Source organism: Jaculus jaculus, unplaced genomic scaffold, assembly GCF_020740685.1.
Source record: "Jaculus jaculus isolate mJacJac1 unplaced genomic scaffold, mJacJac1.mat.Y.cur mat_scaffold_39_1_1402899_arrow_ctg1, whole genome shotgun sequence".
Classification (NCBI taxonomy): domain Eukaryota; kingdom Metazoa; phylum Chordata; class Mammalia; order Rodentia; family Dipodidae; genus Jaculus; species Jaculus jaculus.
The window spans coordinates 861,099-879,473 of NW_025423494.1; the positions used below are offsets into that span (position 1 = coordinate 861,099).

Sequence of the window (18,375 nt, forward strand, 5' to 3'; positions counted from 1 at the left end):
CTAAGGACCCCGGTTCGAGGCTCAGTTCCCCAGGTCCCACGTTAGCCAGATGCACAAGGGGCGCATGCATCTGGAGTTCGTTTGCAGAGGCTGGAAGCCCTGGCGCGCCCATTCTCTCTCTCTCCCTCTATCTGTCTTTCTCTCTGTGTCTGTCACTCTCAAATAAATAAATAAATAAAATTAAAAAAAAAGATTAAAAAAAAAAGAAATACAAAAGGGTGAGAATTTCCAATCATGTGACAGCTGACTTCTCAAAATACATCTTAGAGGCCAGGAGAAACCGATATCACTTAAATGAAATTTTTTGATTGAAGGAGGGAAAATACTACCTTTTCACCACCCAAAGAGGGTCATTGTTAACAGTTTTGAAAAAGATTTCATTTTTATTCATTTCCTTCGTATATAATGAGGAAGAAAGAGAGATTGAGAGGGAGGTAGAGAGAACTGGCACGAAAGGGCCTCCAGCCACTGCCAATGACCTCCAGACATATGTACCCCCTTGTCCATCTGGCAAACCTCAGTTCTGAGGATTTGAACTTGGGTGCTTTGGCATTGCAGTCAAATGCCTTAATCACTAAGTCTTCCCTCTAGCCCATTCCTTCTTAACATATTTTATCATTTTGCTGATAAGTGTAAAATCAAAAGATCCATTTTCTTAGGGCGTGAATGTGGACGCAGGTATACACACACACACACACACACACACACACACACACACACACACACACAAACATATACACACACACACAGACACAGAGACACAACACAGTAAAAATAAAGGAGGAGACAAAGCAGATCCAAATGTATCTTCCTGACTTGTGCAAACCTGTCAGTTATCTGACCATCGTGCTTTATTTCCTGATGTCACTAGCCAGACCTAGAGCTTTTGTGAGCTCTCACTTGCATCTTCTGCTGATGAAATTTCCTTCATTTGCTTCTGACTTTCCCTAGGAAGTTATGTGTCCTACCGCTTCTTTCCATTAGAGGGCATTATGACCAATAATTCTTTGCCTGCTTCCCTCCTCCTTCCCTCCACAAGTTAAAAGGTTCTCAACATAAAGTTAAAATCATTCAGAATAAACTTGATGTTGTATTATTTCATGGATTTCTGAAGAGACAGTCAGTGGAACAGGAGAGAGTCATTAAGAGTGAAGGCTGTCTGGGCTATGTGAATATTTCCTGCTCTCAGATCATGCTGAAAACCTCTACTTTCTACTCCCTTTATTTGCAACATTTGGCACAGTAACATTTGCTTTTTCGTTCACCTAATGCATGTTCACAGACTCCCTGCTATGTGACAGACTGGACTGGATAGAAGAAAGCATCAGACAGCTCTACAGCCTATTTGTCTTTGGCCGACACTGACACACAGAGGTGCAGAGGGCACTTCAACATCACTTATTCTTGCTTTTCTGCAAATAGCAATGAAACAGGAAACAATGGGGTCAGAGAGATGGCCTAGAGATTGAGATGCAGCCTGTAAAGACTAAAGATCCAGTTTTGATTCCCCAGAACATATGTAATCCATGTGCTCATGGTGGCGCATAGTTGTGGAGTTCTTGTGCAGTGTCTGCAGGTCCTGGTGCACCCCTTCTTCATTCCCCCACCTTCATCTCAAACACATACATAAATAAGTAAATATATAAAGAAAACATTTTAACTACTTTTATATTTATTTCAGTAACAATTAGGAAAATGATAGAGAAAGAGGGACAGAGGGAGGGAGAGACTGGGCACACCAGGGCCACTAGCCACTGACAACCAACTCCAGTTACATGTGCCACCTTGTGCATTTCGCTTAGATGTGACTTAGACATTCAAATATGGCTCCTTAGGCTTCACACGCAAGCAGGTTATGTGTGAAGCCATATTGCCATCCCTAAATTATTTTTTCACGTTAAAAAAAAATTGACAGGGAGGGAAAGAGGCAGAGAAAGAATGGGCATGCAAATGAACTACAGAAGCAGACACCACCTTATGTATCTGCCTTACATGGGTCTGGGGAATCAAACCTGGCTCTATAGACTTTGTGGGCCAGCGCCTTAACCACTAAACCATCACTCCAGTACAAATAAAATATTTAAAAATAAGGGACCAACACTTGCTGGCCTGATGGCTCAGTTGGTAAACTGCTTGTCTTTTAGGATGGAGAGAAACCATCTTAACAGCCAAATGTCTAAGGTTTGATTCCCCAGTACACATGTCAAAGAAAGTAAACAACTTTCCTCCCATGAGCTGTTTTGGTCAGGCATTTTGTGGCACCAATGAGAAGATAACTGCAACACACAAAAGCAGGAGGACCTCAGGTTTTATACACAATTCATATCTAAAAGGCAGATATAGCCAGCTATTGAGTGGCAGAAACAGGTTCCTGAGACTTGCCAGCCAACAATCTGGCGATATATACATACACATATACATACAGACATACAAATATATATATTTAGTTCTTTATTGTTTGTAGTTTGCATCTGCTGGCTACCTGGCTGGAGGCAATGTCACTGAGTGATCTTAAGGTGTGGTGGTGGGTTTCAAATTTCAATCTAAAGAAATGCAAAGTGTGCCTAGCTGGAATTCCTGAAGTGTGCTGTGGCTTTTGACCTTTAGGCTTGTACTTCTCTCTCTGTCTGTTTGGGCCTGTGAAGGCAGGCCAGCTTCTTCTGCCATTATGAAACTTCCCCTAGATCTGTAAGCTTCAATAAATCCCTTCCTCCATAACTGTGCCTGGTCTGAAAAGTTCATCTCAGTGAACCTGAAGCTGTCTGCCACACCTAATATATGGCCTACTTTACAAATGTTCCATGTGCTGATGAAAAGAATGTATATTCTTCAGCATTTGGATGAAATATCCAGAATATATATTGTGGTGGTTTGATTCAGGTGTCCCCCATAAACTTAGGTGTTCTGAATGCTAGGTTCCCAGCTGATGGATATTTGGGAATTAAAGCCTCCTGGAGGAAGTGTATTGTTGGGGACGGGCTTATGGGCTTTATAGCCAGTTTCCCCATGCCAGTGTTTGGCACACCCTTCTGTTGCTGTGGTCCATCTTATGTTGGCCAGGGGGTGATTTTCACCCTCTGCTCATGCCATCGTTTTCCCCTGCCATCGTGAAGCTTCCCCTCGAGCCTGTAAGCCAAAATAAACCTCTTTTTCTCAGAAGCTACTCTTGGTTGGGTGATTTCTACCAGCAATGTGAACCGGACTGCAACAGTAAAGTGGTACCGAGGAGTGGGATTGCTACTAGATACCGGACTGTGTGGGTTTGGCCTTTTGGAGCTGATTTTCAAGAGGAAAGTGGAAGGAGTTGAAACCTTGGCCTAAGAGATGCCTTGCAGTGCTGTAAGTACAGCTTGAAGAACTATACTGGTCAGAGCTGAAAGACCTGAAGGCAGTAAGAACTATGGACTGTGAGGTTTGGCTTATGAGGGTGAGAAAGAGCTTTGCTTGGACTGGGCTAGCAGTTTGTGTGAGAAGCTTGCTCTTATGCCCATGTCCTGAGAAGTTGTGCAGGGTTGCTTTGTGTAGAAATGAACTGGTGTGTGCAGAGGGATATGGCACAGAAAGAAAAATCATTGGGTGAACTGGTGCCCGTTCAGCTGCAACTGAGAGATTACAACCTTTGAGACTGGGTTAGCTGACCTGTGCTGGGGCAACAAGAAGAATGTAGACTCTTTTGAAGGGGCCTGAGTGCTCAAGAAGTCCTGTTCTTCATCGTCTGCTTTAATCCCCCCTGGATTAACAAATTGGCACCCTACCTGGTATCGTGGAGTATAAGAAATGCTGGAAAGAGGGTCATTGAGTTTGCAACATGGTCTTGTGTTTTGGAAATGGCCACGGGCAGTGTGAAGTGGGTCTGCTGGTTGCCTGCATAGAGACCCCATGGGGCCTTGAGGATGAACCATGGCTTGCAGTGGAGACCCAGTGGAGGTGCCGGGACCATGAGATGGCTACCAAGGAGCTGCCGGCCCCGATGAAGTTTCCCAGGACTGTGAGTAGCCTAGCTGGGGGATGGAATTGGAATGCCAGAGACTAGTTGCTGGTTAGAATTATCAGACTTGAAGATTTGTCACTGGTTAGAGTTGCTGGACTTGAAGCTACAGAGATTGATATTTGCCCTGGTTGTTTTAAATCTTGTATTGGTTGAATGTTTCTTTGCTATGCCCAATACCATCTTTTGCAGTGTGAATATTTATTCTGTGCCATTATGGGTTTTTTGAAGTTATTTTTTGGTATTATGGCTCAGTTAAAAGATCTTGGACTATGGGGATGTTTGAATATCATTGGGGTTGATAAAAACTATGGGACTTTTAAAGTCAGACTGAATGCATTGTATTTTACATCATGTATGGATATCAGTTTATGGGGTCCAGGGGCGGAATGTGGTGGTTTGATTCAGGTGTCCCCCATAAACTTAGGTGTTGGGAAAGCTTGCTCCCCAGCTGATGGATATTTGGGAATTAATGCCTCCTGGAGGGAGTGTATTGTTGGGGGCGGGCTTATGGCCTTTATAGCCAGTTTCCCCATGCCAGTGTTTGGCACACCCTCCTGTTGCTGTGGTCCACCTTATGTTGGCCAGGGGGTGATTTCCACCCTCTGCTCATGCCACCGTTTTCCCCTGCCATTGGGGAGCTTCCCCTCAAGCCTGTAAGCCAAAATAAATCTCTTTTTCCCAGAAGCTGCTCTTGGTTGGGTGATTTCTAACAGCAAAGCAAACCGGACCGCAACATATATTTTAGGTCCATTCCTTCTATGACCTCATTTAATCCAGGTCCCTCTTTGTTTAGTTTTACCTGTGATGACCTGTCAATTGATGAGAGTGGGGTGTTGAAGTCACCCACTATCACTGTGTTTGCTGTTATCTGTGTCCTTACTTCTAATAGCATTTGTTTGATGAATTTGGTGACCCCCATGTTAGGCACATATATGTTTAGGATTATCATGTCCTCCTGTTGGAGGGTGCTTTGAATCAATATAAAGTGGACTTCCTTGTGTTTCTTAAGTAATGTTGGACTGAAGTCTACCCTGTCAGATATTAGGATAGAAACCCCTGTTTGTTTTCTAGGTTCAGTTGCTTGAAACACCGTTTTCCAACCTTTCAACCTAAAATAGTGTCAATCCTTTGTAGAAAGGTGGGATTATTGGAGGAAACAAATTGAAGCATCCTGATCTTGAACCCAGTTTACAAACCTATGGCTTTTGGTTGGGGCATTGAGGCCATTGATATTAAGAGATACTATTGAAACTATTGAAAGGAATGTATTCATTTTTGCAGCTGGTGGTTTTACCTTTGCCCTCTTGTGTTCACTAGTATTTGAGTATTGTTTTTGTTTTTTGTTTTTTCTTTTTCTTTTTCTTCACCATGGAGGATTCTTTCATGTATTTTATGTAGGGCTGGTTTTGTCTTCAAATACTCCTTTAGCTTTCTTTTGTTGGGGAATGCCCTTATTTGTCCATCTATTTGAATGGATAGCTTTGCAGGATAAAGTAACCTTGTTGACAGTTGTTATCTTTCAGAACATGGATTACATCACTCCATGCCCTTCTGGCTTTTAAAGATGGTGTTGAGCCATCTGCTGTAATCTTGATAGGCTTGCCTTTGTAGGTAACTTGATTTTTTTTTTTTTCTCTGACTGCTTTCAATAATTTTGATCTGGTTTCTGTGTTTGGTTGTTTGATTATAATATGGTGAGGAGAGGTTCTTTCCAGGTTTTGTCTGGCTGGTGTCCTAAAGGGTTCCTGTATTGGCATGGGACCCTCTTTCCCAATTTGAGGGAAGTTTTCATCTATGATTTTGGTGAAGACACCTACTATGCCTTTGGATTGAAATACTTCTCCTTCTACTATGCACTGAATTCTTATGCTTGATCTTTTCATAGTGTCCCAAATATCTTGAAATTCCCACTCATACTTTACTATTAGTTTTCTTTCTTTTTGTTGGACTGTATTAGATCTGCCAACTGGTCTTGTAGCTTAGATATTCTGTCTTCTCCTTCATCCATTCTACTGGTGAAATTTTCTACAGTTTTTTTTTTTTATTTCATTAACTCTGTTCATAGCTAGTAATTCTGATTGCATTCTATGCCATTACCATAGTGTTTTTATTACTATGGCTTTGTAATATACCTTTAGAACAGGTATGGTGATGCCCCCATAGGTATTTCCTTTGCTGAGGATATGCTTGGATATATGAGGCCTTTTGCCCTTCCATATGAAATTTGTGATCATTTTCTCTATCTCTGTGAAGAACAATGTTGGGATTTTGATTGGAATTTCATTAAATCTGTATATTTCCTTTGGTATTATTGCCATCTTCACAAGGTGAATTCTGCCTCTCCAGGAGCATGGAAGGACTTTCCATTTTCTTAAGTCCTCCTCAATTTGTTTTTTGAGTGTTTTTATGTTTTCATGATATATATCTTTCACTTCCTTGGTTAACATTATTCCAAGATATTTTGTTGTTGTTGTTGCTATTGAAAATGGGACCATGTCCCTTATTTCTTTCTCTGTACCTTTGTCATTTGCATATACACTGGCTACTGGTTTCTGTGCATTTAGTTTGTATTCTGCTACTTTTCTGTGGGAGTTAATCACCTTCAAGACTTTTGAGATGGAGTGTCTCGGGTCTCTTACATATATAATCATGTCATCCATGAATAGAGCTAACTTAACTTCTTCCTTTCCAAATTGTATCCCTTTTATTTCTATCTCCTGGCTTATTGCTTGAGTTAAGACTTCCAGAACTATATTGAAGAGCAGAGATGAGAGTGGACATCCCTGTCTTGTTCCTGATCTCAATAATTAACTTGATTAATAAAGAGGTATGAAATACAGAGACAAAGATGAGCAGAAGAAGAGATAGTGAAATGGAGAGAGGGAAATTGAATAGCCCTACTAGGTCGCAAAGCCACGGCAAACAAACTCAAGTCACTTGTGACACCTTTCATCTGGCTGAGTTGGGTCTTGGGGAATCGAACCTAGGTCCTTAAGGTTTTCAGCTAAATGCTTCAACTTCTCAGCAATGCAAAGTCAGTTGACCTAAGTTCTATTTTCCATTTCCAACATAAAGCTAGATGCACAGTTGTGCTTGCATCGAGAGGTCATTTGCAGTGGCTAGAGGTCCTGGTGATCACTTGTCATGCTCTCTCTTCTCTATGTCTGTCTTCATTCTCTCTATGCATGCTAATAAATAAAAGCTTAAAAACTTTTAAGTAAAAATATTGGGCAAGAAGTTGCATGTCTTTAATTCCAGTGCTTGGTAGGCAGAAGTAGGAGGATTACTGAGTTCAAGGGATGCCAGGTCCTTCGGAGTGAGTTCTAGGCCAAGAGAGAGACCAAACCTGGAATCAAGCAAATATGAATTTGACCTGTAATTTCAGTTTTTCTGTTAGAATATTGGTTAATTTCTCCACATTCTCTCCAAGTTCATGGAATTTCCTTAAAACAGGTGTTTAAAAATTCTTCACTGAACTTTTTGTACATACTTATTATTATTTGGTTAGTTTCTGGCACCTTATGATTAGATCTTGCTCCTCTGACACACACACACACACACACACACACACACACACACACACACAAACACACACACACACAAACACATGTCTGTTGCCTTACATGCACCACAGAGCATATATGAACATAAGAGGACAACTTCGGGTGTATATCCTCTCCTTCTACCTTGAGACAGTCTCTTATTTATCATGCAGGTGAATTTCTGGGTTCTCCTGTCTTGGCCTCCTATTCTTTCAAGGTGCACTGTGATTCCCAGATGTGTACTGTGGATTTTGCTTTTGTGTGGTTTTGGTGGATCTCAATTCAGGTCCATGAGCAGTTAATTGATATATATTTGAGAGAGAGGGGAGAGGGAGAATGGGCATGCCAGGGCCTCAAGCCCCTTCATATGAACTCTAGGCATATTGGCATGTGTTTATTTACAGGAATGCATATATCTTTTCTTGAATTGTTGGTCTATTTTTGTTGTCTAGGGAAATGTAAACATACTAGTCACTCTTTGGTTATGAGTTGTACTTGTTTATAATATCAGGCTACCTTTGAACTCATAGCTAACCTTTACTTTATAGGCCTTTTCAGGCAGTGCTGGGGATAAAGGTGCATGCCATCACTTCAAGCTCAATATGTTTATGATAATTAACTCTGTTAATAATGGAAAAATGCAGATGAAATGAAAATTTGCATAATGGGTACAATTTTACAGATATTTTTAAATGTTAGTAATTAAACAGAAATACACTAGAAAAGAATATATATTTTCCACAGATTGGTCCCTAAAGAAATTGCTATCAGTACCTGGCAAGTAAAACTATAATTCTAATATAATAGATATGAATCTTTTTCTAAAAATGGAATTGATAGGTGCAATGTAATGTACAATGTTGAAAAAAGTTTTTGAGATGTCATGCTTTCAACCAAATTAAACTCATTTTTTTAGAACATTTTTGTTTGTATACGAACCCAGTGTACATGAATTCCTCATTTTCTAATCTCCAGTTCATACTTGAGCAGACACCTGACTTGCAGTAAACATAGTCACATGAGCCATTTCTTCCAAATCCCTCTCCTTCTAACATTGATACTTGTCTACCAGCTAACTTCATCCACAACAACACAAGTTGAGTAAAACAAAGGAAGATGGACAGAATTGTTGATGACGATAAGTTTGATAACATTACAATATTTCTTTTGTGGAGGCACGGTGGGGCTTGCCATTATTATCAGCACATGGGATGGAGAATTAGGAGGATTGCTGTGAGTTTCAGGCCACCCTGAGACTATATAATGGACTATATAATAAACCAGGTCAGCCTGGTTTAGAGTGACACCACACATCCACAAAAGAACAAATAAGAAATAATAATAATACCCCAAAGGATATACATTATATTTGCAGGTCAGAGGGATGGCTCAGCAGTTAATGGTACATAATTCTTCAGTATCCATATAGAGGTAGATGCACAAAAAGGAGCATCGGATTCTTTGTTTTTGTTTTTTTTTTTTCTTTATCTATTTTATTATTGAGTTCTTAGCAGTGGCAAGAAATATGATCCAGTAAATTTTGTATAACAATTCATGTAAGTTTATGTTTTTTTAAATATATTTTTTTTTTAATTTAAGGGTTAAAGTGACAGATAGATAAAAAGAGAGAGTAGGCACACCAGGAACTCTATCACTGCATTTGAACTCCGGACACATGTGCCCCCTTGTGCTTTATGTGTCTAACTTGGGTCCTGGGGTCCCAAACCCTGGTCCATTGTCTTTGTTGGGAAAAGAAATAACCCCTAAGTGATTTTCCCTATCCCATTCCTTCTTTCCTTCCTCCCTTCTTCCCTCCCTTCTTCCCTCCCTCCCTCCCTCCCTCCCTCCCTCCCTCCCTCCCTCCCTCCCTCCCTCTCTCTCTCTCTCTCTCTCTTTCTTTCTTTCTTTCTTTCTTTCTTTCTTTCTTTCTTTCTTTCTTCCCTTCCTTTCTTTTCTCTAGATTTTTTTCTTTCTTCCTGTAATATTTTTTTGCACTGTAGTGTTTCCCTCTTGTACAGGCTGCCCAGCAATTCACGATGCAGTCTCAGTGTGGCTGCAAAACAGTGGTGACCCTGATTTCGCTACTCCTTAAGTACTTGATATTAAAGATGTGCACCATCAAGCCTGGCCTATTGTAGGTTTTCACATTCTCCCTTCAAACAGCACTCTTGTTCATCTCAAGTCCTCTGTACTGTCTTGTCAGTCCTTTGTAAAGTGGGTTAATAGACATATGTTTATTTACAATGATGCACATACCTTTTCTTGAATTTTTGGACTATTTTTGTTGTTTTTGGTTTCTCTTTGCTTCTGTTTAAGGAAAACCAGACACTCAAAAACAATATGTGGCAGAAAAGACAATTACATTTTCAGTTTCTTCTTAGGTGAACATTCCAAAACTGGGGTAAATTCTGACTCTTCACAGTCTTTTCTTTTTTCTTTTTATGGTCACTTTGGTAACCACTGGAGTCACTGGCTTGGAAAACAGGGTCCTGATCTTCCTGGTGCCTTTTTTTCCTCTTCGACTCTTCCTCCCAGAGGTCATTCACATTGCCACTAATAGTTTGGTCCACATCTTCCTTTGGGGTGACATCTGCAAAACCTGCTAGCTCTAAGGCCACACCATCTGCCTCAAAGATTGTTGGGTGCTTCTTTTTCTTCTTCTTCTTTTTCTTTGGCTCTTGCTCTGAGAGGCATTTACATGATCAGCAGTATGTAGGTCCATCTCATCCTGTAGGGTGACATCTGCAAAATCTGTGAGTTCTGTGGCACCACCCTCTGTCTCCGAATTTTCTGAGTCTTTCTTTTTCTTCTTCTTCTTTGGCTTTTGTTCCAAGACACCATTCACATTAGCAGTCATCTGTAGGTACACCTCTTCCTGTGGGGTAACTGCCAAATCTGTGAGCTCTGTGGTGCTACCATCTGCCTCAGAGGCTTCTGCATCTTTCTTCACCTTCTTTTTCTTCTTTGAAACTTTTGCAACAATTTCCTCAATGCCAGTATCTAATACATCTTCAGAAGCTTTATAACTCTTGGATTGTAAACTTGTAATATTCAGTTTTCCTCGAATGCAAAATACTCCCGCAGCATCAGAATCTAAATGAAATACTTCAAATTCCAGTTCATCACCCACATTTATCTCCAAAGTTTGCCAGTGCTCATATGACATCTGCTCAGGTTTAGGGATAGAGGCATTAAAACTACCATGCACTAAACAGCTAATGTGACTAGAAGACACTTTATTAACTGTGCCCACCAACTTTTGTCCTGGTTCAGGGCAAAAAATAAAATCTGCTTCGATGTTAAGATGAATGTGTCCTTGATCACCATAAATGTCTCCCAGTTCACCCACAACTTTGAAGTGATCATATGCGATAGGGACACCTAAAAGGCGAGACTTCTGGGCCTAAGTGGTCATCTCAAGCTCCTCCATGGCAACCGGGCACATGTTGTCAGCATGGAGCCAGCGGCCTGGGCCTCTGGGGACAGCCGTGGGCACATGCTGAGCAGCTCGCCCTGCGCCCAGCTGACCTCCCCAGCGCCCGTCAGGGTTTCCACGCGCTCACGACGCAGAGCGCGAGCGCCTGTGCGGGCATGGACGCGGCCGGCTCCCGTACCTCCCGAGTAGCGCAGGAGCTCTGCGTCCAGTTGCTCCCAGATCCCCGTGCGCGTCTGGTGCAGGTAGCGGGCGACAGGGCGATGTGCCTGCGGTGCCGCCCGACCACCAGGCACGAGTAGTGGCTGTTCACCAGCGCGCACGCCACGGCGTACGTCTGCTGCTCCAGGCAAGGCACGACGCCGGCGGGTGCCATCCCGGGCCTCTCGGAGACCCCTTGGGGCCGAGGACATGGGGCGCAGCCGGCGGCCATGCGACCTGTGTGGTTCCCTCGACGCCTCAACACTTAATTTAGTTACAAGGAGAGAGAGAGAGAAGGAGAAGACAGAGAGATACAATGGGCACTCCAGGGCCTGTAGTTGCAGCAAACAATCACCAGATATGTGCACCGTTTGTACCTTTTCTTAACATGTAAACTGTGGAATCAAACCTGGGACATAAGTCCTTGCAAGTAAGTGCCTTAACTGCCGAGCCTTCTCTCTCAATCTCTCTCTCTCTGTCGCTCCCTGTCTCTCTCTCTTAAATATATATATATATATATATATCTTTTGCATTCCATTTCCATGGAACTGCTCAAAATTAAAATAACCTTTCCAACATTGGATACTTGTTTTACAGAAAAATATAAATGGCATTGGAAAAGTATTTCTTACACTGACAGGGTATGTATGCAGTATGTGTTGTGTAGTGTGTGTATGTGTCTGCACATGCATATGTGGGGAGAAGAGGATGGCATTCAGTGTCCTGTTTGATCACTTGTCCAAATTATTTCCCTGAAGCAGAGTTCTCACTGAACCAGATCTGTAATTTTTTGGTCTGAAAGCAAAATTGAAGTCACAATGTTCTAATAGGAGAGTGGACATTTCACTGAGACTGAGCAGAGATTGTACTGTTCTCTTTCTTTCTTTCCTTCTGTTATTTTTTTAATTTTATTTAGATCAATGTATTAACCTTTAATATTTATGTTTTTTGTTATTATTATTATTTATTCATTTATTTGTTTTTGCTTTTCAAGGTAGGGTTTCACTGTGGTACAGGCTGACCAAGAATGCACTCTGCATGTTCAGAGTTGCCTCAAAATCATTGTGATCCTCCTACATCTGTCTTTCGATTCCTAGAATTCAAGGCATGTACCTCCATGCCTGGCTTAGCATTAATTTTATTATGGAATTTTATGTCTATTTTGTTTGTTTCTTTCTTTATTTTCTTCAAGGCAGGATCTCACTCCAGCCCTATATTTTCTGTAATCCACTATGTACTCTGAGTCTGGCATTGAACTCACAGCAATTCCCCTGCCCTTGCCTCCTAAATTCTGTTATTAAAACTTGTGCTGTGATACATGGCTATTTTTTTTATTTTCTGTCTTTAAAAATATGTATTTATTTATAGATGGGATAGAGAGATAGAGTGAGAGAAAAAGACTCAGAGAGAATGGCTAGCCAGAAACTCTTGCCACTGCAAACAACCCAACATGCATGCACCCATAAGCATCTGGTTGAACATGGATATCACGTTCCAGTTTTAGGTGAGTATTAGGGAAATAAACTGGGTCAACAGGCTTGGAAAGCCTCCAAACTTCATCCATTGAATCTTGGGACAAGACCTCATTCTGGCACATTCAAACAAAAATTGGTTTGTTTGTTCTCCTCTGGACACATGCATCATTTTTTGCATCTGGATAATATGGTTCTTGGAGAATCGAACCTGGTTGCTTTGGCTTGGCACGTAAATACCTTCACATGTAAGCAATTCCTCAAGATTTTTTTTTTCAAAATTAATTTTTATTTCTTTCAGTTTTTGAGTTAGAATCTCACTGTAGTCCAGGCTGACCTGGAATTCACTATGTAGTCTTAGGCTGGCATCTGATTCACAGAGGTCCTTTTACATCTGCATCCCAAGTTCTGGCCTCGGTGAAAAGTATTTATTTGAGGTGAACAGAAAGAAGCAGATGGAGATGGAAAGGTAAAGAGACAGTGAGTATTTTGGATGCATGTGCTACTTTGTGCATCTGGAACTATGGGAGTACTGTGGAATTGAACCCAAGGCCACCTGGCTTTGCCAAGTAGGACCTTCAATCGGTCAGCCATCTCTATAGCCCTCGTCCTTTTACTTTCACCTGCTTGACTCAGGCACTGTTTCATTGACCTGCCCATTTAATTCTAGGAGGTTGGGAGTGTTACACATAAGAGGAAGTTAATTTATTTCAAAACTAGAGATCATGGAAAAGCCAATTTATGTGCTGTAGAGATGGCTTAGTGGTTAATGTGTTTGCCAGATAACTTGGGGAGGCATGTTCGACTCTCCAGATCCAATGTAAGCCAGGCACTAGGAAGTGAGGCAAAAACTAAGTCACACAAAAGCACTAGTTGATGCAAGCCTTCTCCGGACTGTTCTTTCCTCTTACATAAACTCTGACATAGTTCATATAATATTCCTACGTCTTGTAGCTGTGTGGTTTGGAATATGAGGCTTTCAAGGTGAAAAGCCGGGCAGAATAAAAGTGGAGGAGACAGTTGGCTTTACCCAGAACCGAGTTGCACTCGCTCTGCTTCCTAGAAAACAAGTTGGGACTGCCAATGCATCCTTGCATATTGGTAGGTGCCATAGTGACAACCATGGTTGTTAGTGGGTGGTAGTGCAGGGAGGGAAATTGCTCAATTTGGGAAGAAGGAAAGAAGTGGAATGAGATCTGTTCAGATAATTGCTGGAGGAATGTACACTATGGGATAAGGACTCTGACTTGTATATGGCCATTTTTGTTAATTAAATTTTTTTATTATTTGAGAGGTTCAGAGAGCAAGTGAGAAGGGTGCATCAGGACCCCAGTAACTGCCAACCAACTCCAGATGCAGACACTTCCTTTTACATCTGGCCTACATGGGTATTGGTGAAGCAAGACTCAAACCACTGTCCTTTAGCCTTCACAGGCAAGTATTTAAACGCTAAGCCATCTATCCAGCCCTATTGCTATTTTTAAAGAAAAGACTTACAACAGAGCATTCTTAAAAAGAAGTGATAGCAGGGCTGCAGAGATGGCTGCGTGTTTAAGTCTGTTGCCTCCAATGTCTAACAAGCCATGTATGATTCTACAGTGCCCATGTAAAGCCCGATGCTCAAAGTGGCACAGCAGATGGAGGCTCTGGAACACCCATTCTCTCTGTGTTTCTCTTCCCTCTAACTCTCTTTTCATGAAAACAAATGATAAATAAATAAATGATGCCCTTAAAATTCTAATAGTAATTGTGGGAAATAACATAAACAAGATTAGCCATTCTGAGGTTGATTTTTTTTTTTTGTCCATATGTATGTGTGATATGTGTGCCTGTGTATATTCGTTTGCTTGTATATGTGTAGGAACAGATATGTGTGCAGGTGCATGTGTATGGGCTTGTGTGGGAGCAAGTAGTTGACAGTTGCTGTCCACCACAATTTTTTGAGACAAGGTCCCACTGAACCTGGAGCGCCCAAATTGAGATAGACTAGCCAGGCATATTGGCACACGTACTTAATCTCAGCACTTGGGAGGCAGAGATAGGATCGTTGTGACTTTGAGGCCACCCTGAGACTACATAGTGAATTCCAGGCTACCTGCACTTCAGAGAGAGAAAAAGGAGAGGGAAGAATAGGTGCACCAGGGTCTCTAGCCACTGTACATGAATTCCACATGCATGTGCCACCATGTGTCCCTTGCTTAGTTATGTTCTGAGGAATTGGACCTGAATCCTTTGGCATTGAGATTGAACCACTAAGTTTTCTTGCTAGCACCAGGGACTCCTTTATCATTGCTATCTGCAGAAGACCAGAATAAGTGAAGGTGACCTGATCTTGGCACCTCTGTTTGTCAGTGCCTGCTAACTGATATTTAGGCTGCACAGTTATGTGATGCTTTCTTCTATCAGGACCTCTCTGACACACAGCTGGGAGTGTGTAATCATGCAATAGATGAATTAAAAAGCAAATGTTACTGGGCACAATCTGGCAAATAAAGCAAGGGGAAACTAGGGTTTGTCAGCATGATATGAGAGTGTGAAACATTAGGATGACCCAGAGAGTTTTCCCTCTTACTATCTCCTTTCCCCTAATTCTGTCTCTTCAGAAATCTATGAAATAATACAATCACAAGTTTAGTCTTAGGTATTTTAATTTTATGTTGAGAACCTTATAACTTGTGAAAGGTAGGAGGGAGGCAAAAAAATAGAGATCATGCCACACCCTAACTGACAGAAGCAATAGGTTCCTACCTTCCTAGGGAAAGTCAAAATGAAAGTTTGGAAATTTCATCAGTAGAGCAAGCAAGGGAGAGCTAAACAAGCTCTTGTTCTGCTTAGTGACCACAGGAAATGAAGGAGGAGGGGCAGTTAGGAATGGAATGGGCTGTAGGGAAGGCTTAGCAATTAAGGCATTTGCCTGCATGGCCAAAGGACCCAGGTTCAATTCCCCAGGACCCACGTTAGTCATATTAAAGAGGGGGTGCATATCTCTGGAGTCCATTTGCAATGGCTGGAAGCACTACCACACTAATGCTCTCTCTCCATCCCCCGTCTCTCTCTCTCCCTCATTCTCTATACAATAAGTAAAAATAAAATATCTTTTCAAAATATTAAGTATGACTTTCTTTAGCTGGAGAAACAGTAGTATTTTTCATTCCTCAACCAACTGCCGATGCACCTGGCTTATGTGGGTACTGGGGATATAGAACCTGGGTCCTTGGGCTTCCTATGCAAGTGCCTTAATCTCTTAGGCATCTCTCCAGCCAGATTTATGGTTTTTAATGTTCAGTTCTGGGGAAGGTGATATGCACTGTTTATTGCATCACTCAGGAAACAGAGACAAGAGAATTGCCATTAGTTCTAGGACAATGCTCATCAAGTTGATTTCATCTACATAGTATGACCCTGTCTCAAACAAATCAAAAACAAAGCTTAATTATTTAAACATTCATTAAGTGAAATATATATATAGACTTCCAGATCTTCTTCTCTTCTCACCCAAGCTGGTTAGGAACAGCTGTGTACTTGCGTGCATTAGCAGTTATAATGCTGCAGTGGCTTGAATGTAAAATGCCTCTCATAGCCTCCTGTGTTTGTGATTAGGTCGTCTCACACTCAGTCTCCAGCAGAGGAGCTGTTAGGAAGTAGAGACTTCCTGGAGGAGGTAGTCACTGGAGGCGACTTGTGAGTACCTTTTACCTGTTGTTGTGCTCTCTTTCCTGTTTGCTCTGAGGTGAGCTGGTCTTTTCCGCCGCATATCCCTACAACCAGCATATCGTTCCCAAGTGTTTGCAGGAGGTGAGTGACAATGGAGTGAATCCTCTGAAATGGGCTCAGATTAGTCTTCCCTCTTTGTATATATAATTTTCACTTATTTACTTAACAGAGAAATACCAGCAGAGAAGAGAGACTGACAGAGAGAGGGGGGGGGGGAGGGAGATAATGGACATACCAGGTCCTCCAGCCACGGCAAAGAACTCAAGATTCATGTGCCTAATTGTGCAATTGGCTAACATGTGTCCTCAGAATTTAACCTGACTCCTTTTGCTTGCAGGCAAAAGATGTAATCGCTAAGCCATCACTCCCACCCCAGTCTTTCCTCTTCAAGTTGTTTCTGTCTTATTTTTCATCACAGGCACATAACAATGAGTAAAGTGATTGAGGCTAGTGAGTTGAGGGTAGTGTTATTTCTAATCTGTGACCAAATTCCTGTCAAGAGGCAATGTCAAGGCTGGAGAGATGGCTTAGCAGTGAAGACACTTCCTGCAAAGCCAAAGGAGCAAGGTTTGATTCTCCAGCTCTCCCTTAAGCCAGATGCACAGGATGGTGCTTAAGTATATTGTTTGTAGCTGTGGCTGGAGGATCTATTACACCCATTGTCTCTTTCTCTGTCGTGTTTGTGCGCTCTCTCTCTCTCTCTCTCTCTTTCTCTCAAATAAGTAAATAAATAACATATTTTTTAAAACACTGTAAGTGAGGAAGGGTGTATTGCAACTTACAGTTTAATGTGGCATGGCACATCATGTCAGGTAAGGTATCACAGCAGCTACATGAGCTAGTAGCTCATATTGTATCTTCATTCAGGAAGTGGGAGCAGTCCAAAGACCACAAGTGTCACCCCTCGTGACACACTTCCTCCACCAGGTGTCTCTGAGGGACAAGTCACATACAAACAATAGTGGGCAGTTTTGAAGGAAGTAGATCAGAGTAGAAATAGAAGATTCATCATCATAAAATGGCCTCAATATCCATGACATCATAGTGCCTAACACTACCTACACAAGACCAGCATCAGAGGAGGGAAAGATCATGACATCAACATAAAAGAAAGACTTATTGAGACAGGGAGGGGATATGATGGAGAAGGGAATTTCAAAGAAGAAAAGTGTGTGGGGGGAGAGTATTACCATAAGATATTTTTTATAATCATGGAAAATGTTTTGAAAAAAAGGGAAAAAATTAATGTAAGATTAAAAAAAAAATCATAGAATGGAGAGCTTCCCCTCCCCTCAAAGAAAACTCTACTGCTAACAGTGCCTCCCAGCTAAGCTCTTCTCATATACTCTGTGAGAACTCTGCCAGGCTTTTGTGTCAAGAGTATCTAGCAGCCTGTACAATGCAATGAAAGTGTGTCAAGGGTTCTGAGCTGCTTGAATGATTCTCTGCCACCGGTGAGAGCAGATCTCATTGAGGGACTGGGCAGCCAAAGAAAATGGTCTTCCATAAACAGAACTGAGACAGCCAGCAAAGGGTTTTGAATGACATTTGCCTAAGAAAGAAAAAGCAATTGTTTTAGCTTTTAAAAATAGTGGTTTTTGTGCTTATTTATTTATTTATTTATTTATGGACAACAGGAAGAGAAATAGGCAGAAAGCAGGGGAGAGAGAAAATGGGCACGTCAGGGCCTCCAGCAACTGCAAAGGAACTCCAGATGTATGCATGACCTTGTCTGTCTGGCTTACATGGATGCTGGGAACGGGGCCTGAAGCTGGTATCCTCTTGTTCCACAGGCAAGGGCTTAAACATTAAACCAACTCCCCAGCCCTAGTTTGACCTTTTTAAAACTGAAACATTAGGATATTTCTCTTGGACCTTTCCTGAGTTGCTATATGCAGCTTACATGATTTTCTATGTGGAAGTGCGTGTATGGTAGACAGTTATTTTAACTTCGAATATCATCCCTACATGGTGCAAATAAATGTTCAGAAAATTTTACTTTGGTTTCTATTTCCCTGGGAC

The 18,375-nt window shown here is 41.6% G+C and overlaps 1 pseudogene; it reads right to left on the reverse strand.

Moving 5' to 3' along the window:
- Positions 1-9,891: 9,891 nt before the first annotated feature.
- On the reverse strand, positions 9,892-11,399 carry LOC123457365 (annotated as a pseudogene).
- Positions 11,400-18,375: the final 6,976 nt, after the last annotated feature.